At 42.7% G+C, this 21,551-nt stretch overlaps 1 pseudogene; it reads left to right on the top strand.

Annotated features, from left to right (window-relative positions):
• The first annotated feature begins 18,809 nt into the window (after window positions 1-18,809).
• On the top strand, window positions 18,810-20,021 carry LOC147427074 (uncharacterized; annotated as a pseudogene).
• Window positions 20,022-21,551: the final 1,530 nt, after the last annotated feature.

Raw genomic sequence — 21,551 nt, forward strand, 5'->3', positions numbered from 1 at the left:
TGTCAATGTCTCACTTGCAAAGGGGGGGAGACATGCTCAAGTGAGGGGAATCCTTATGTGGACTATGCACGACTATCCTGGGCTTGGAGAGATTTATGGTAACCCCCATGTCCTCTATCTCTATTTCCCTCATTCCCTCTCTCCCTTTAGCTCCCTTTAGATCACTTTAGTTCACTCATCTCTCTAACCATATGATATGTATGCAGGGTTGTCCACATCGGGCCACAATGCATGTCCTACTTGCGGGCCATCGTTGGTGATGGAGAGGCCAGATTCCATGGGCACGGTAATTTATCCAAACAACCATCATTTCTTACCTTCTTACCCCAAGGGCATATCAAGCACAAGGCTCCAAAAAATGGGAAGGCTCCTCTAAAGCTCACAATGGTAGATTGGGCAACCATTTGGGAGGAACACCACAACAACAATCCGGCTCCGTGTCCTCCACCAAAAGGTATGTCAAGGTATTCCATATTGTTAAGGCTTCCATATTGGAAGGACTCAAAAATATAACACCTCTTGGATCCCATGCACATATTCAAGAATGTAGCCCAAACACTATGGGACCAATTATTGGAAAGAAGGAATCTTTGGGTGCGAGGGAGGATTTGAGGATTTAGAATGTCTCCCCGCCTCTGCCACTCCACGACGTGCCCCAAATGGAAAGATTGTGCTTCCTAAAGCACCATGGATGCTATCAAAATAAGAATTAGACAAGGTGAAGGGTACCATTGCCTCTATTCGCACACCAATAGGATACATGAGGTCGCTAAAGGGAGCTTTCACAAAAGCGAAGAAGGGTGGAAGCGTTCAATTGTATGGGTTGAAGTCCCACGATTGGCACAAGATACTTCAGGTAATCTTCATTGTCCCTATTATATCTATAGTTTGTGTGTATGACTATCACTCACTTTCCCTTATCCTGATTTACATTGTAGTTCATTCTACCGGTGAGTATGTGTATATATCAGGACAAGAAAGTCAGGGACGCTATTTTCAAATTAGGAGAGCTAGTAAGGTACACCACAAGACTCCACTCGACTACACCTTTTTTATATACACAATAATTTCAACTAGCACTTAGTGTATCCTTGTGTGATTTCTTGCAGATTTGTGAGCTCCAAGCAAATCAAAATAGATGATATCCCTACTGCTAAAACACTTGCAACAGAAACTATGTGTGCCATTGAAGATGCATTTTCTCGATTGGTCCTTCTTAGTCAAATTCACCTATTAGTTCACGTGGTGGAGGAGATAGCTATATGTGGAGTAGTGCACGCACAATGGATGTTCTTCTTAGAGAGGTTTTTAAAGACTCTCAAAGATTTCGTGTGGCTACGGTCTCACTCAGAGGCATGTATGGCCGAAGGGTGGATTATTCAAGAGGCATTTGTTTACATATCAGAGTATTTGGCACAAGTTGATCCTTCTCTCCCTTGCATGTGGTCAGACGAGGAAGATTCAAGGATGACTTCACACTTGACAAGTGGAAAGGGGAAACTACTTAACATGGATATAAATCTATCCCGAGTGGTTGATAACTTTTGCATTCTCAATGCAAAGATTATGACCGAGTGGGTGGACTTGTGGACAGTGGCAAAGTCCAGGTGTTTTCAAGAGAGGGAAGCATGGAAACAAGCACATGGAGGAAGGAGGGCACCCCCAGTTCCTAGACACCTTGCATGTTTCCCAAATCTCATTAGTGCAGAGTGGATTCATGAGAGGATGACCGAGGCAAAAGCGTGCGGAGAAGACATCACCAACAAAGAATGGGAATATGCATGAGGCTGCATACCAAAGGTAGAGTACTCATATACCTAAACCATATTGTCTCCCTATTTCTTGAAATTATCTTTAATATGTATTTGATAAATTAATATATTTTTCTATTTTATAGTGCCTTTCCTTTAACTCTATGTGGTCAAAGGGTCATCACTTTCGTACGTGCCACATTGACGAGCGTAAAACCACCATGGATTGTGCCATCATGGGCAACTTTGACACAGACGGTGTTGAAGCCAGGTACTGTGGAACTATTGAAATGATAATAAAGGTTAATTTTAGAACCTTTCATAGCTTCATCTTCGAGTGCAAGTGGTTTGGAAATGTGTCTAGACGACATGAGAATGGCCTCTACATGGTGGACGCTAGTGTGCATCACACAGGGAGGTATGACAATTGAGTTTTACCGCGCAATTGTGAGCAGGTGAGTGACATGTACCCTTTTTATTCTTATTTACTTGTTGTAGCGTTAGTTATACCAATGTTACTCACTTTGAGCTTCTATTTTATAGGTCATCTATATCCCAGCAATCCACCAACCAAAACTTTGGTTCGTAATTCCCGTAACATCTCGGGGAAGAACCATTTTTTCCACTAATGAAGTGGAGACTATCTTCGACCCTCTTCCACCTCCGACTTTGGATGAGGTGGAAACAGAGGATAGGGAGGTCGATGAATCAAGTCCGGCAGCATCAAGTCTTAGCGAGGATGATTGTCATGATGATGAAGAAGATGAGATGGAGGATGACGAACTCGAAGATGATGAAGCTTGTGATGCATCCACAAATGACAATTCCGTTTCTCTCTTTATTGATCTAGGAACCATGGGCTCAGAATTGGATGATGCTTCATGTAGAGATCTTTTGGAAGATGATTCATAAACATTTTGCAGTTATGAAGTTTTTTTATCGTGCAATCCATTCACCTCTCTCTCCCTCCTCTTCCTCTCTTTAGATTTGAGAATATGCTCAATTATGTTAATCAATTGACAATGATTATTTTAGTTGTAAACAAGGGTAATCTTAAGCTGGGTTCAGACGAGGCCGGAAAAAGAAAGTTCTACCACCGCCTCGTCTAAACGATGTTGGAGGAAGAAAAGCGAAAAATAGAGAGAGGTGGAGAGAGGCCAGTAGCTCTTCCGAGGGGGGGGGGGGGGGGGGGGGGGGGGGTGCCGGAAGAAAAATGGCAGGCCCAGAGGAAGGTGATATCTACTGCAGCAAATAGGCTTTTTCCATGCAATTTAGACACCCCTGTGGGAAGCATTTCCGCCGTAGCGTCTGAACCGGGCCTTATATCCCCCGCCTCCTTCTCCCCCCTCTTTCTCTTTCTCTCTCTTTCTTTCTTTCTCTTCTTTTTTATATTTGAAAATTATATACAATACTCTTTAATTTTTATTCAGAGGAGGGAAACACCAAAATTTGAAGGGGGGGGGGGGGGGGGGGGGGGGGGAGTTAATCCAAAATTTGAAAGTTTAGGCGCTAAATTTGGGCAGTGGATATAATGACGGTAATGAGCGCGGTAATAACAATAGTAACAATAGCAATAATAACAACAGATACAATCGCGGTAATACTTTAAACACAAAAAAAAACCCCGCCCTCCTCTCTCTTGTTTCTCTCATTGAATTTACACCTTCTCGCTACAAAACACGGTAAAACAGCGCGGTAAACACTTGGAGATTTTCATAGTGAAAGCTATCATATTTGCAACACAAAGGACTCACACGAATTGTTGCGAAGATTCATACGTCGAGAGAGAGTTATGCCAAACAACAACCAAGTGGCACTCTACTTATACAACAATGCTATTTTTACAACATCCTTGGGATACGTGTAGATTGGTCAGATCGCCCCAAAGATTATGCCATTGGGCATGGTCGGACTGCAGAGAAAGTGGCAGCAAGTCACACCTATAATCCAATGCCTGCACGCAAACGTCCCATAGTTCTGCTTCTCGAAGAATCAGAGATGCTCGTTGCATTGGTGAGCCAAGGGCAAGATCTTGCAAGCCAATGAGAGACACCTGATATTTTTCACAAAAAAATCCTTGACCTTGAGATAGAGCTATCAGAGGCCCAAGCCAAGCTGCAACAGTATGCAGCACTCTACAGACCATTGCCAGATCAGGCTGGTCCTTTGCAACAAGAACCTCTAGGTCCATCTTCTGCACCTGAAAGTACTGAGTTTGCCATAGATGAACTACTCAATGAGCCGACCCAATATTTGTCTTGAGCACTTCACTCACTTTACCTCTATCTATTTTGATGAAGGTCTACAATTTTTGTAATCACAACTCGTCATTTATCCCCTCAGCTATCCATTTTTGTATTCTAGTTACAATACAAAATATATTGTATTGTAACTGTAATTATGACTCTTATTGCAAAAGTAACTTGAGATAGATAGATAGAGAGAGAGAGAGAGAGAGAGAGAGAGGTGAACATCTTGCAGTGTAAAATGGCAATGTGTCATAATTTTCACAAACTCACAACAACGAGCAAAACTTATAGGTCTTTAGTCTTACATCTTCATCTCCATCAAACACACCAATTATATCATCTATTTCATCCATATCAGAACATTTTGAAGCTATCTCCCATTCCATATCATCGTCAGCGTTTACTTCCACAGCTATAGCTTCATGGGTTTGAAAAACACCATAGTGCTTTTGTGTTTCTCTTCAAGCAATGTTCACTGGCTTATGAATAAGTCTCATGTTGCAAAAAACATAAACCAAATTAGCAGCATGTTTAGGCAGAAGCTAGTTTCGTTTCGTAATATGCATAAAGTCAAAAGCCAACCAGTTTCTCTCATAGCTTTCACTTGATGCAGTAGCAGATAGAACTCTAGCAACATTGTGTTGCAGCTCCACTTTCTCCCCACCATACTCCTTCCACCATAGAGGCGCACTTGTGTGTGCAATGGCATCTATATGCCATGGATCCTAGAACATGCCAATTCTATTAGCATAATCAACTCGCTGATGAAAAGAAGTCTTCTCATTCTCTTTTCCTAATAATTGAGAGCACACTATTTTGAAGTCACTCATGACTTGTTTATTGGCCGATTGTTGGTGCATTTGAATTTGGGATCCAATACAAATGCAGCACCATGCAACGGCGTATGCAATTTCACCACGGGGAGGTCACCTAATAAAAATGTAACCTATCACGTGAGTTCAACAGAAGGGTATTTAAAGTTCTTGAAACTTACAAAAATATATATACAGAAGGGCATTATTTTTTCAAATTTGAAAAAAAACTTACAGATTTTAAAAGAAAAGTGTACATTATATTCTTTACAAAATTCACAGATAAGGGGTTTTACAAACATGTCTTGAACGCACGTGATATGGTAGTTTAACACATACTAAACCCCCCGAGAATTTCACCCATCGCTTGTTGATAAGTGTGATTATGGAAGCTTTGTCCTTTGCACCAAAACCAGAATGCTCTATTAATTTTCATAATTCCTTTGACATATTCCAATAGACTCGATCAATGACAAAAGAGTCTTTGCCAACTATTTGTAAAAGATCTATAAATGGTTTGGCCAGGGTGACAATTCTCTCTACATTGTGCCAAAAAACTTGCGAGTTAACGATGTACACATCTTGTAGCTGCCTGTTGGTAGCTAGGATACTTGCTAAGCCAAGCATCCCATTGTCTATCGACTACCGTTTCAATCAATGCAGGTTTCACTTCTTGCAAGGTGGCAAGAACATAGTATGCGGTTGCAAACTTTGTCGCACAAATTTATATCTACAAAGTTTTGTTGTGTAATTTTAATAAAAAAAGAGCATACGAAAATTGATGCTCTCTAATAAATTTCACCACATGATTAGAGCATCCAGCAGTGTTTTTTTTATGACAGTTCATTTCCTAATGTATTTTAATAGCAAATTAAGAGTATGCCTGGCACATGGCACCCAAGTAAATTTTGGGTACTTAACTTGGATAGCCCTTCCTACAGCCTTGTAATTGGATGCATTATCTGTGTCAATTGCAGTCACATTCTTTGGCCCACCTACCTTTGCTATGGCACACTCATACATCCTTGCTAGATAATCATTGGTTTTCTCTTTTAAAGAGGTATCAATGGCTTCTACGAACATAGACCCTCTAGGATTGATAAGCATCACATTCATGAGCGGATTCTTCTAATAGTTGGTCCATCCATCCAACGCTATGGTGTAGCCATATGCAGGAAAAAATTCCACCACCGTGCGCTTGAGGATGGCTTCGATCAGTACTATCTTTCACTTTATCTAGATACTTTGTGCGTATCTTATTATAATCAGGAAGCACAAACCCTTTTTTGGACGTGCTCATTAAATCATCTTGAAATATGGGGTCGCGCATAGCATTGAATGATATACCTCATGTCACAAAAGCTTGCGTCCATTTCAAGTGCACCTCAAGAAACCATTGCTTATCTATCGATTCATACAGCGTTTGGCAATTGGATGATGCTTTACTAACTTTAGTTGAGCTAGGATTTGATGCTGCTAACGTTGAAGCACATCCATTTAAACTGCCAGATCAACAAATCCACTTGTTAATTTTGAGGTCAAAATTAATTCAAAGCAACAAACTACACAATAATAGTCTTTGCATTCTTCAATAAACTCATGTTAATCAAATTATATTTTGATGCACTAATAACTTCATCACTTCAAACAAAACATTTCAATCACATTGCACTATATCGATTCATCTAAAGTGCAAGCTTTTGGCTTTCACATAGTATGGTAATCTCGATAACCTTAATCACTTATTTAAAACAATACAAACAAAACTCATCATCACGTTGCACTATATCGATTTATCTAAGTGCAATCTTAAAGCTTTCACACATTCGATAATCGATAATATTGATCAAATCTTGCAATTGATTCTCATTAGAACATGAGAATTAATTCAAACCTTGAGGATTGTCATATCTATCTGAAGTGCGAACATGAAGTTCTCACACTCCACGGTAGATCTTTGAAAGCTTATCTATCTGCATTTGATGCACATGTACAATCACACAATATGACAGACGTAGCAATCGAAGTAGAGATAATGTAATATCAATGTATTTGGAAATGAGATTCCTAAAGTTTGATTCCAGTGAGAGCATAGTGTGATGGCTCTACACAGGACAAAAAAAAATCTGTTTATGTTCACTTTGAGGTTAGAAAGTATCTGCACGTCAAAATTGAAACTACCTAAATAAAACTGACCTCTATTCTCTTATATTTTGCAGACAGATAACCTCATGTGAGAGTACACTCTACACACAACGACAATCTCTAAATTATATCACTAATTCACTTCCACATTCAGTAAACACCTTGTATGAGTGAGAATTTGATCTCTACACAACATACAGAACTTACCTAATTTGATTTTGAAAGAAATAATTAATCAAATTTTAGCAAAACATTAAATGATTTTAATCGAAATATTTTAAAACTATTACAAATTTTGATATTTTTAAATTATGAAAATTTTCTTTTTTTTAGTCTAGATTGACATGAAATACCTTTTATGATGAACGCTAGTCTCAACAAGGCGCGTTGCCGATATATATACTTTTTTTTTTCAATCAATACATTCTTCAATCGAAAAAGAAATTGTCCTAAAGATCTTTCAATCGACAAACTAGAAAAAAAATATGTTGCCTGTTTTTGCTGATGTGGCACCGTATAATACACCCATATAATATAAGGTCATGTAAAATACTCCCATATATTACGTATTATATGTTTCTTGTATAACGTATAATGCAACTTCGTCTGCGAGGCTCATGGCCACCCTGTCAGGAGGGGAGTCCTGCAAGTCCAAGCTCTCTGTCTAAAGTGTCACAACCTGCTCTCTCAGCTCTGTATCCAGTAAGAGCCTCTTAGGATGGGGAGCGTAGTGCTACCACCCCTCTCTGTGTCTAAAATTGTAAGGATCACTAGCGCATAGTCAGATAAGGTGGTGCCTGCTAGAATGCATACAGGTCCTTCCCTGTCACAAAAGTGGTCACTAGCATAGAAGCGCTCTATCCTTGATAGATTCACCCTCCTACTCTCTTGTCAGATAGAGAGAAAGAGAAGTTATATGTGGTTGTAAAAATCCTGCATATTGCCATACATGGGAGATTCATGGTCATGTATATCTGCTCCCAAGCTGCCAACTCAATTGAGTGCACTATAGGGTGGCTGCCCTCTCTGAGGGGTCCTCCAACATGTGGAAGTCCCCCCACACACTACTGCTTTGTGTGAGGCAAGGACCCCACTATCTGTGTCCAAAACTTTTCTCGACCACCTACATGATTGAATGCATAGATGTTCAAGAAGCCCATGAGACAACCCTAAGCCTACACAGTAATCCATTGTGCCCTACCTGTCACTATAATGCCCCTGTGCACAATGGCCGATAGCCATGAATCCACAATAGTCATGCATACCCCACTAGGAATGCCTCCTGGCCCAAAGGCAGCTGACCAAAAGGTCTAAAAGTGGCCCCGCCGCAAAATCTGACCACATCACCGAGTATGGCTATCACATAGATGATGCTCATGTAGCATGAGAATGTCAATCGTGCGTGCCACAAGACATCTCTGTAACTCTTGTAGCAGGCGGCCTCTCTGTCGTGCAAACTGGGGTCCACCTAGACCCTACACGTTCCATAAGATGACCCTCATGGCTTAGTGAGAGAAAATTGATTTTCCTTTTGTAGACAACCGTGCAATCTTCGAGGCCCACTTGGATGGGGAATAGTACGCATCCGAGAGACCCATGAGAGGCGTGTATGCATGCAATATACTACCCAAGCAGCCCAAAACGAGTATGCAATCCATAAAGCAACATGCTCATACCAAGAATCCTCATGAAAAAAACAATAGCTCGGAATTCTTTGAGTGCCTGCAAAGAGGTAAGCCACAATATATGTGCATCTAGATGCATCTGGGGGTGTCACATAGAACTTGGCAAGTTGCCAGAGTGTCTCTATCACGCCAGTCACTCCCAAATCTATTGTGTGGTGTGAAAACTCAACAGCTTGGGCCTGCATCCCCATTCCAAAACTGAATGCAACGTCTACTCAGTGTGATCTTGACCATACACTAGAAAGGAAAAACCAACAGCTGTATCCAGTTTCTTTGTGCCCTAGGCTGCCTCCCAACGTCGACGAATGTCAAAACAGGGATGCCCTAGTGGGACTATTGCAAAGGGGGAGGCTTGAACCAAGAGTGACATCCTCAAGTAGGGGTGTCCCCCCTCCCAAGCCGCATAGCTCGTAACAAAAGCACTACCAAGAGAACGAGGGGCTGCCGTGACTAACCAGCCCCCTCTGAAGAAGGGACGCGAGCTGGCTTAGAAAAAGTGATTCCAGCCTCAGCGGGGAGAGCGGGGGTGGGGGTGTTAAGTATGGAGCCTAATTTACCCCTTGTAATTTTCAATATTAAAAGCGCACATTTATAAAGCCCCCGTTATGAGGAGAAGCCATCATGCGTGAAGAAAAATCACTCGCCAAAAACTAAAATTTCACGACCAGTCTCGAGCTTTGCTCAAGACAAAGCTTTGCCGGAATATTATGGCCAAACGACAGCCAAAATGTGGTCGAAAAACGGCCGATTGGCCGGTGGTCAGTAGTCAATGGCAAGTGGAAAAAAGTCTTTGGTGGTGGACGAATTCAATGGCTGGTGGTCAATTTCAAATCGGACTTGTCTTCTCAAGGGCAGCCACACATGGGTTCATTGAAGCGTCCAACTCAGACTTGTCTACACAAGGGCAGATACACACGGCTGTCTCTCATGAGGAAAATTCATTGGCAATATAAAAGGAGGAAAAACGATGTAGGAGGGAAAGCTCAAGATCCAGAAGTTCATTGGCAATAACTACCAACAATGAGAGATGTAGATTGAATACTATCTCTACTAGAACGACCCCTGTTTGCCAATAGGCGGTCTTGCAAAGAAGGATGGCAAATGAAGAATGGATTGTCCTTGATCGAAAGGCATTCAGAACAATCCATCTAATCTTGGTGTTAACAGTGGCCTTCAATGTTTCGGAGATGAAGACCATGGAGGACTTGATGAAGTCACTTGAAAACCTCTACAAGATACCATCGACTTCCAATAAGGTATTTCTCATAAAGCGCTTGTTCAATCTATAGATGACAGAGAATGGTTCAATTGTAGAACACCTAAATGAATTTAATACCAACATAATTCAACTTCAATCAGTGAAAGTCAATTTCGATGACAAAGTGCGAGCTCTCCTTATACTATTCTCTCTACCAGATAGTTGGGAAAATCTTGTGATGGTTGAAAGTAACTCTATCTCTGGCACAAACACTCTTAAGTTTGATGATGTTGTGGGTGTTCTCCTAAGCAAGAAAATGCAAAGGAGAAGAACAGGTGAATCATCAAGTGATGCACTGTTAGTGGAAACAAGAGGAAGGCTCAAGGAGAGGTCCAAGAATCAAAAGGGTCAGATCGCTCAAGGCGGAGCAAGTCACGCACAAAATCAATTCTTGAATGTTGGAACTATGGCAAGAAGGGCCACGACAAGAAGGATTGCTGATCGAAGAAGAAGAAGGAGTCGGAGTCTCAAGACAACAAGACAACATTGGAGGCCAATGTGGCAGGTAAAGTAGAGCAAGATGCTCTAATTCTCTCATTGGACAATGTATCTATTTCCTGAATAGTAGGTTCTGGGGATTCATCCATGCGACACCATACAAGCAGCATTTCCAAGATTACACCAAAGGTAATTCTGGGTATGTATACTTGGGAGATGATGAAGCTTGTGAAATTGTCGGCAAAGGTACAGTTTGTGTCAAAATTGCTGATAGAAATAAATGGAAGCTTAAAGATGTTATGCATGTTTCTTCTCTTCATAAGAATTTAATCTCTACAGGACAATTGGACAATGAAGGTCACAACATTTCATTTGAAAACAAACTTTGGAAGATTTCAAAGGGATATTTGGTGGTTTCCAAAAGAGAAAATGATGGTACACTTTACTTGTGTACTGTCAGCACAAAAACTTTAGCTTGTGCGACAACTACGGAAGTCAACAGTGCGGTGTGGCACTATCGGCTTGAGCATATGAGTGTTGAAGGAATGTAAATCCTTCAATCTAAGAAGCCTCTACCATGTTTGAAAGAAGTGGACTTAGAGTTTTGTAAAGATTGCGTTTATGGTAAACAAAAGAGGGTAATTTTCCTAAAATCAGGAAATGATAGAAAAAAATAAAAAACTTGAATTGGTTCTTCTGATGTTTGGGGTCCTGCAAGTATTATCCCTTGGTAGCTCATTGTACTATATAACATTCATAGATGATGCAACTAGGAAAACATGGGTTTATGTGATGAAGAATAAATCCGATGTGTTCTCCATATTTCAAATGTGGAAAGCCTTGGTGGATAATGAAGCAAGTACCAAGTTTAAATGCCTCATATTCGCCAATGGAGATGAATATTGCAGCCAAGATTTTGAAAGATTTTGTGCTAGCAATGGCATTCGGAGGCAAAGGACAACCCCAAAGACACCTAAACAAAATGGGATTTTTGAAAGAATGAACATAACAATCATGGAGTGAGCACGAAGCATGCGGATACATGCAGACTTATCGCTTGAGTTTTAGGCGAAAGCAGTAAGTACATTTGTGTACTTGATCAACCAGTCACCCTCAATGGCATTGGATGGGAGAGTTCCAGAAGAGGCATGGACAGGTAAACCGGTGAACTATGCATTTTTTAAAGTGTTTGGGTGTGAGACTTTCATGCACATAGATAGAAGCCTAAGGTCAAAGCTAGATGCAAAGTTCAAAAAGTGTTTCTTCATTGACTTTGTAAAAGCTGACTTTGGGTATTGCCTATGAAATCTTGAAGATGGTAAAATCTTTGGAAGTAAGGATGTAATTTTCAACAAACAAAGTATATAAAAATGTTACTAAAAAAGAAAACAAACAATAGATACAGGTGATGAGTACATGGATCTTGAGGACGGTGAAGACTCAAGGAGTGCAAACGGTGACAATGTGCAACAATGTCAACCAAATGAGGAGCCTCACCCAAGATCTACGAGAGCAAGTGGCTGCTCATGATTTAAATCTTAAGCAAATGGATGTAAATACAACATTCCCTCACAGTGACTTAGAGGAGGAAATTTATGTGCTTCAACCAAAGGGGTATGAAGTAAAGAGTAAGGAGAAAATGGTTTGCAGATTAAAGAAGAGCTTGTATGGTATAAAGCAAGCATTACGAAAGTGGTACTTGAAGTTGATCGATGGATGTTGGATCACGGATTCAAGACATGCAACTCAGATCATTGTGTCTTCACAAAGAATTTGGAAGATGGGAAGTTCATCCTAATGTTATATGTTGATGAGTAGGACATCAAAGATCTAAAAGAGGAGCTGTCTGAATGTTTTTCAATGAAAGACTTAGGTACTACAAAGAGGATATTTTCTATGAAGATATCAAGGGACAAGACGAAGAAGACAATAGAGCTATCTCAAGAGGATTACATAAAGAAGGTACTAGAAAGGTTTGCAATGCAAGATGCAAAATCAGTTTCTACACCTTTGGATGGTCACTTTAATTTAACTAAGGATATGTGTCCAAAGACACAAGAGGAGATAGACTATATGTCTAAAGTTTGAGATGCTGCAGCAGTAGGTTCTCTAATGTATGATATGGTATGGACAAGGCCAGATATTGTACATGCCGTGGGAGTTGTGAGTAGGTTCATGGACAACCCAGGTAAAGAGAACTGGCAAGTTGTGAAGTGGATACTTAGGTATCTAAAAGGGACAATAACAAATGCTTTGTATTTTGGAGGCACTCCTGTTTTTTTCCAAGTCCCCCGTTATGAGGAGAAGCCATCGTGCATGAAGAAAAATTACTCACCGAAAACCAAAAATTTCACGGCTAGTCTCGAACTTTACTTGAGATTGGCTTCGCCAAAATATTATGGCCCAACATCGATCGAAAAGTGGTCGAAAAACGGCCAGTCGGTTGTCCGATTTGCCAGTGGTTGGTAGTCAATGGCCGGTGGGCAGAAGTCTTTGGCGGTTGGCCGTATTTAATGGCCGGTGGCCAATTTCAAATTTGACTTGTCTTCTCAAAGATTACATCAAGAAGCTACTAGAAAGGTCTGCAATGCAAGATGCAAAACCAGTTTCTACACATTTGTCTAATCACTTTGAACTAACTAAGGATATGTGTCCAAAAACACAAGAGGAGATAGCCTTTATGTCTAAATTTTGAGATGCTGCAGCGGTAGGTTCTCTAATGTATGATATGGTCTGGACAGGCCAGATATTGTACATGCATTGGGAGTTGTGAGTAGGTCCATGGACAACCCAAGTAAAGAGCACTGGAAAGCTGTGAAGTGGATACTTAGGTATCTAAAAGGGACAATAACAAATGCTTTGTATTTTGGAGGCACTAGTATTTTTCTGCAAGCCCCCGTTATGAGGAGAAGCCATTGTGCATGAAGAAAAATTATTCGTCGAAGACCAAAATTTTCACGGCCAGTCTCAAACTTTACTTGAGCTTGGCTTCACCAAAATATTATGGCTGAACAACAATCAAAAAGTGGTCGAAAAACGATCGATCGGTTGGCCGGTTGGTCGGTGGTCGATAGTCAATGGACGGTGGCCAATTTCAAACCTGACTTGTCTTCTCAAGGACGATCACACATGGGCGCATTGGAGAGTCCAACTCGGACAAGGGCCGCTACACACGGGTGCCTTTCATGAGAGAGGGAAACCCTTTTGGCCTATAAAAGAAGGCCTTTGCTACACACAACAACAGATTGAAGAGGTGAAGCATTGTGATGCATTGTGAAGTTGATGCAACAAGGTGGTGTGAGGTGGTGAGAGTGAAGCAAGGCGGGAGCTCCAAAAGGGTATCATCCCTTTGTAACCTACTTTTTAGTTGAAGTAATAAAGCCATTAAGTGGCTCGTAACATTTGATGGCCTAGTAACTTGTGTGTAGCGGAAAATAGCATGAACATAGTGAGCATTTCATTAGAATAGCTTCCTAATGAGAATAACAAGAGTGCTTGGGTGGAGAGAGAAACAAAAAGCATAAAACCTAGTTAGATAGCATGAACAACACTTCAAAAGAGAGAGAAATTAAGCAATTGACAACAATTGAGGACCGAATTTGCATGGAGCCGGTCCCCCCTCCAAAAGGCTTTGTATCATGGTTTCTCCCATCAAGAGAGACATTTTACAATACAATTCTTTGTGTTCCTTCAATACTAGCTAGTGCAATGAAGATGGAAATTTCATGCACTAAGCAAAACACTTATCAAACACAACATCAATTCCCTCACGGTCTCAAACCCAAGACCTCACACACCTTCGAAGATGGTGAGAGCTAGCAGGGTATGAGAGTAGATTGAGAGGAAGAAGGAGTATTCTTACAAGAAAGATGTACATCTCCTCACATAATCACTCATATTAGCACAAATTAGCTTAGTAATTAGCATAGTAGAGAAGATGAGCATACATTGAAGCTTGGCTCTTGGTTGGATTTGCATCACAAATCCAAGAGTTGTTGGTGTAGGCCTCCCTTCTTACAAGCTTGGAGTAGGTGGTAAGCTTTCCATTAAAGCTTGAGAAGGAGAGAGAGTCTTCTTTGCTTCACACACGAGATTGTGTGAGTGTGTGTGTGATACTGCCTTGCAAAAATCAACCTCTCTCTCTTGGTCGACCTCCCTTACTAATTACTCATGCTACAGCCCTATTGGACTCCCCAGCCTCAGCCAATGGAAATTAAGCAGTATAAGTGATAGCCTTCTGACATGTGTCCCCCTTTCCCCTTTTGTGAGAGCTTTAGGTAATTACTAAATGCAACTAAACTCTCATTAGACCCCTTTGCCTCTTGGTCAATAGGAATCAGGCAAGCCATTGGGCTGCGAAGGCTCATTGGTCCCTTGGGAGACTGCCAATAGTCTTCTAGATAGCTTAATTCTTATTGGTTCTTTTATTAAGTGTTTTTAAAATAATTAAACTAGATTTACTCTAGCCTAATTCTCATTGGTTCTTTTATTAATTAAACTAGATTTACTCTAGCCTAATTCTTATTGGTTCTTTTATTAAGTGTTTTTAAATTAATTAAACTAGATTTACTCTAGCTTAATTCTTATTGGTTCTTTTATTAAGTGTTTTTAAATTAATTAAACTAGATTTACTCTAGCCTAATTCTCATTGGTACACCTCCATGGCCATCCAATAGGATTTGAGTACACCTTGTGGGCATCTGGCCTAGCGAGATGACATATGTCCCTCTTTCCCCTTCTGTTTCTATACAAATGAAGCTTGTGAGTGTGTGTGGGTGTTTCCCTCTCATCCCCTTCTTCTTGGGCTCGCCCCCTCCTATGTAGGGCTTCACAAAGACTTTTTGGGACACACTCAAAGCATCCAATTCCCCTAATGTTTGACCTTTGGACACAACCTTTGAATTTTGGAACCTTAGCATTTTGGAAGTCTTAATGGGCTGAACCTTAGGGTCTTTTGAGCCCATTGTTGCACATAGCTCTTTTGCAGATGCCCCCCCCTTTGGATCCCTATTTTACCTCGTTTGGATCCCTACTGTGGCCCGTCTGCTAGCTTAACCAATATTCTAGCTTTTTCTCCCCTGGCACTTCCCCATATTAAATGATCAGTTTAACAGGAGAAAATCGTTTAGGAGAATTAGATATTGATTATTATGACATGGCTGCTTTCCCGTGGATGTAACCCACATTGGGTGAACCATGTGCACTCTCTCTCTCTCTCTCTCTCTCTCTCTCTCTCTCTATAAGCTCTCATGTGTGAAAATTATCTCTCTCCACTAAGTAAACTACTCAATTATCTACTTAGCTACATCATATTCCCTAACCAAGGGGGTGGGGGGGGAGAGGAGGGGAGGGAGATGGAGTAGAGGAGGTCTGGGGGTGACGGGTGGTGGCAAGGCTGTGGTGGCGGAAGGCTCCATTGTGTCCTCCTCCTAAAGAGGTCGAAAGGGTTCCCTATAGGAACCCAATGATGTTGGGCTGGTGCAGGGTGGCCACCAAGGGGGGTAGTGTGGCGAGCGCCCCCTTGTCATCGACGATCGTGGACTTGTTGCCAGTCATCTACTGCCTGGGCACCTAGCTCTGTAGAAGTGCCAGTTTGAGTGCCCTATGTACCTGTCTGTTGTGCCTTCTCTGTTCCTCGGGGGATGGATCTCCATCATAGGTCAAGGTCTTCAATGAGGACAAGCCCTCGCTAGATAACCCATCTGTTTGCAGATGAAACACTGATTCAAGAGACCTGAATACTCTACCTATTGGCGGAACCAACCACCACTCACCCTCCAAAGGAAGACTCCTTTCGAGAGAGCATGGGTATCCCAAACCAGAACACGAACTCTGGGAACGCCCGCTGTCTTGGCGGCAATTGAAGCTGTCGTACACAGAGTTTCCAAGATTGTTCCAATGGTGAAACCAGTCCTGGAAAGGAGCGGGAGGTACCGTCTCCTCAGCCCAGGGAAGCAAACTAAGATGGCCAAGTCTGCTTCCTCCGACAAGAACATCTATAGCTAGGTCGAATCCATGATACCACTGGCTGAAGTGAGCCCTAACCGCACGAATGACCAACGAGCTCATCGAGATGACCTTGGTAGCCATCTCCGGGGTCTCGAAGTCAATCTGATAGTAGGGTCACTTGAGAAGTTGAATGTCAACGATCTTTCTCACCTCTGCAAGGAGATGGTCCTGAAAGAGGTCTTGCGCTTCCCCTCTATTGGGGCCACTACCAATAATCTTGTTGAGGATGGAGGTGGCCTGAGGCACTCCACCTCTGCTTCTGCAAGGCTCGCTTGCTCTGTTGGCGATAGAGCAAGTTGGATGTAGGCTCGGCGGGGTAGACCGAGGGGTCTTCATTTGAGTCCCTTTGGGGTGGAGCATGAGCGTCCATCTATGTCTGTTATTGCAAGCAAAGACGAAGGAGGAACCCCGCTGCTAGTCACACCATGTGTGTGTGTGTGTGGGGGGGGGGGGGGGGGGGGTGGGGTAGCGAGAAACGTGGAGGGAGGGATGAGGGCAGTGAGTAGCGAAGGCTAGGGTTGGAGGGATGCAGCATGCTACTGCAGCGCAACGCAAAGGGAAGGAGGGGGGGCGAGAAACATGGACATGGCAGGGGGTGTCATGGCAAGCGGTGGGTGCAGCAGCAGCAAGCAACTTTTTAATGAGGGTACATCTTGTTGATGATATCTACACAACAACACAGATTTTCTTCTACACAACTGAAAAGCCGACTTCATTCACAACCCAAATATAATCAAACTTCAGCTTCTCTTCATATTTTAAGTGCACTTACTCACTATTTGAAATATCGACACTTATATGTACAAAAAAAACAAAATTATGTTTTTATGCACAACTAGCCGCCATACGTAGAAACAGATAGCAGACACCGCCTTTGTACACTTTGTATAAGCATACTTTATTTACATCCAATGGTTCTAAAAGCATTGAAAAACCTTTCTTAAAGTCTTTGGGGTGGCTCACATCATTCCTCAAAAACACGGCATAACATTATCCTAAACATACTTGCATACGAATATGAAAAGATAATTTTCAAAATATATGAGTTTGTTAAAAGCTATGGTGGCATCTTCTAATAAGAAATCGAGTCCAATCAACCAAGGCTTCCTTGTGGACCTAGAGGAGCTTCAAGTGCATTTAATTTTTTTTCTTTCAGCTTGCTTGCAAAAAAATTGTGAAGGAAAAAGGAAAAAAACTGTGTGTGTTAACGCAGTTTGCGCACATGTGGCCCAACCTCAGGACTAAATGACATGGAGCATTCAAGAGGGGGGGTGAGGGAATCAATGGACGGGAAGCCCGCGCGCAGCCGTCGAGGCGATGCCCGCCGTAGATCTCTTATTAAAACTAAACCCGGCCAAGAACTAAACCCGGACACGAGGCCTGTCCGGGTTTAGTAGTCCTAGGGAAGTCCAGGTTTTGCGTTTATAAGATTTGGTAAAATGGATTTGGTTTCAAATGTGCGTGGGTGGGCGTAGTGGTTAGCCCATGCTTCAAAAAGCATTGAGGGGCGGCGCCGCGGGTTCAATTCCCAACTTCCCAACGGTGCCACCATTTTTTGGGTTGACCTGCCCGCCTCGAGATCCCTGCCATAGTCCTTCACCGTTGATCCCCTTACCTGCCCCCACGTGCGCCCCTGTGTTACTTAGTGTCGTGGGTGGCCCAACGGCTGTGTCATTGACCTTTTCGGTCAATGCCGCCAGAACACGATTGCGCACTGAGAACTAAAAAAGCAACAAATTGTTTATTGGCAACCCAGATGGAGGCGCCAATAACCCACATTGCCCTGGCGGAGACGCTGCCTTGCAAAACCCACACCGCCCTCCACATTATTCAAACGGGGTCCACACTGCATATATCCTGCAACTGTCACAGAGAGAGAGAGAGAGAGAGAGAGAGAGAGAGTACCTGGATCTCAACGACATGCTGTGCGAGGCCTACAATACTCAACTCATTTAAGCTGCACCTACAATACTTGAATTTATACAGTGCTACAAGTTGGAGACACAAGATACATGCTAAGCTAAGCGTTTGGTGAAATTGCACAGAGCTCTCCAAGCTCGGCACTGCCAGTAGCTAGTTCAGCGTCGGCGGCTGCAAATAACATTATTTTCAGAATCAGCAATTGCATGCAGCGGCAGGTCTGCATTTTTCCACTGTCATAGACAGATTGTGTTGCTCTCCGGTCGAGTACAATGAATCCCTTGATTGTGTCATTTGGTGAAATTACACAGAGCTCTCCAAGCTCGGCACTGCCAGTAGCTAGTCCAGCATCGGCGGCTGCAAAGATCATCATTTTCAGAATCAGCAATTGCATGCAGTGGCAGGTCTGCATTTTTCCACTGTCATAGACAGATTGTGTCGCTCTCCAATCGAGTACAATGAATCGTTTGCTTGTGTTCTACTGGATCACTGTGGAGATGGCAAGCGTAGGTTCGGATGCTGCTCCAAGTGCCACAGTACAAATGTTGTTTATTGCGCTCGTCATCTTCTTGTTCATGTCGTCGGCGGCTATTTTCCACGAACACCTCGAGGCAATAGCTGGAATTCGCGAATGGTCGATCTTCCCGCGTCAGCATGCTTTTTGGTCCCAAGTTCAAAGGCAGGTCTAGCTTCGTGAGGAGGATTGCACGGACGACCTCTTCGTGAAAAGGTACCGCATGCCTGAGCTGGTCTTTCAAATTCTTTTACAAGCTATTGTGCTTTTTCTTCTGTCGACCGATAGAGATATTAATTTTGTATGTCCTCTGATAGACCCTGAACAATCTCTAAGCTTACCTTACTCACACTTGCTCACAACGATTCCACCACTCATATTAATGACACATTTGGTGGCGGTGAATCCACTGTACGCAAGTATTGCAACATTGTGGTGGACATCCTTGCCACACGACTACGTCCACAGTATATCGATGTTCCGTCCGATGAACGGCTTGGCCATATTATAGCTGATTTCTTGGCCATCACTTTGTTGCCAAATGTATGTGGCACGATAGATGGCACTCACATAACGTTAGCTAGGAGACCAAGGCGGCGTAACACTCCAGCACAATATTGGTGTAGACACCATTTCCACTCCATTTTGTTGCAAGCAGTGTGTGATGCACGTAAGAAGTTGTGGGATGTGTGTGTGAGCGTGTCTGGCAATACTAACAACGTTGCACACTTGAAGAGCTTTGCTTTCTATAGGCGCATGCGGTCCTGCCAAGTACTCTCTACTTCAGTAATTACGCTCAAGCGATTACGTATCCAACCATACCTCCTCGTAGGAAAGGCTATGGTTCTTCTTCTATGATGATCACGCCTTTTGCAGAGGGTAGCGCTGCTAGTCAGGGACCCTAGGATGAATTAATCGACACATTTCCAGAGGACGAGTTACAATAGAGAATGTCTTTGGCATCATGAAGAACAGGTGACGAATTTTGCAAAATATACCCGTGGACCTTAGGCGAGCTCCGTCGTATGTCATTGTGTGTTGTGTGTTGCATAATTTCTTGGCAGAGCATGGTGTGCATGCAATGGATAGAGAAGACCAATTTGATCCCCATCCCAATATTATGCCAGCCCCAAGAAGTGCTAGGAGAGAGCGTATTCATGGCCAAAGAATGCGCAACATTCTGTATAGGGATTGGGTTGCTCGCTATCAATTAGCAAATCCCAATGCTAGAAGAGATTGACCACATTAGGAAAAATATGGACTCTCCTTGGGCCTTTTTGATTAGTGAAGGCTTAAGGGAGAACCAATGAGAAGGCTCTTGGGATATCACCTAGAGGGGGAGGAATGGTAGGGGTGCAGCCTAATTGTCTCCCTCTTCAATGCTTGGTTCTTAGAGAGAGGTGGGAGGTAGGCTTGGGGGGGGGGGGGGGGGGGGGGGGGGGGGTAAATAGGAGGAGAGAGGTGTCATAAAAGAGGAAGGGACCCCCAAAAAAAAAACGCGCATGCTTAAAAACCCAAAAAATTGAATTTTTTTTTAAAGTTCCAAAGTTGACCCATTTGCCTCCAAAACTTCCCCAAAACATAAACTAACTTTAAAAAGTCAATTTTTTTCCTCAAAATCCACTTTTCTCTCTCTCCCTCATTACTTTTCTCTCCCTCTTCTCCCTCCTCCCATTCTCTCTCTACAGTCAAGGCAGCCATAGCCAAAAGCTTTCCATCACTCTCTTCCTCTCTCTCCATAGCTCCCCCTTCTCTCACACCTCCATCAACCCTCTACAGTCCCACACTCCATAGCCCACAGCTCCACTATCCTCTCTACCTCTCACTCCTCTCTTTCTCTATCTCCACTGTCAAAGCCACCATAGGCAGCTCACCTCACCCTCCCTTCAGCTCCTCATTCTCTCTCCACAGTACTCAACTCTTTCAAATCCCTTCCTAAGCCCAACTTCCCAAGCATGTCCACGCATAGACGGCCTAAACCAGAGATAGAGGAGATTGTGTTGCACAACACAAAAGACTCAGAGGGGGTATGGATCCCACAAGTATTCAAGAAGGGTGCATGGATCTACATGCAACCGTCACGTGCTGGACCTCATCGCGTTCGGTGTCGAGGCGTATTGGAACGTCATCGGAAGGGCCGGCTATTGAAATTCAAAGAAACAAAGTCCGGAATGGTGGGCATCATGCAACACATCTACAGTGCAGCTGAGCTCCACCTTAAAGAGAGCTTCTACTCAATTTGCACCTCATTGTAAGTTTTCATGGTTTAGCTATCCCATGCATATGTCATGTTTACCTTTATGTGATCATTATGTTTAACTAAGGACATTTGTAAAGATGTTTTTCCATCCAACTTAGTTGAGGAGCAGCCGCTTGAGTGCCTCTCAGACATGTTTATGGTTGTGCATGCTCACATTGGGGAGCTTATGTTTCCTAATGTTTCATCGAAAAAACTTACCAAGCAGCGAATATTCATGTACTCCCACAAGTACGTGGTGCCGAAGTCAAGCCAAAGCTATGGTAGGTTAGAAGCCGTGGAGACACCCTCATTGCAGAGTGCAGAATGGCCAACTCCAGACCATTGGGCTTTGCTTTCTTTCAAGCGCAAGGTGCTGCAAGATTTCCAAGGGTCCCTAAAGTTTGGTAAGGCAACCAGATCAGTGGGTCTCAGTTGGCATTGTCCCATTCATTTGTTTGTGCATGCATTCCGCTCTCTACCGATTGTAGAATCAACACCAACAATGTTTGTTTGCAAAGAAGTTGACATAGA

Source organism: Adiantum capillus-veneris, chromosome 24, assembly GCF_014529385.1.
Source record: "Adiantum capillus-veneris isolate H3 chromosome 24, ASM1452938v2, whole genome shotgun sequence".
Taxonomy (NCBI): Eukaryota; Viridiplantae; Streptophyta; class Polypodiopsida; order Polypodiales; family Pteridaceae; genus Adiantum; species Adiantum capillus-veneris.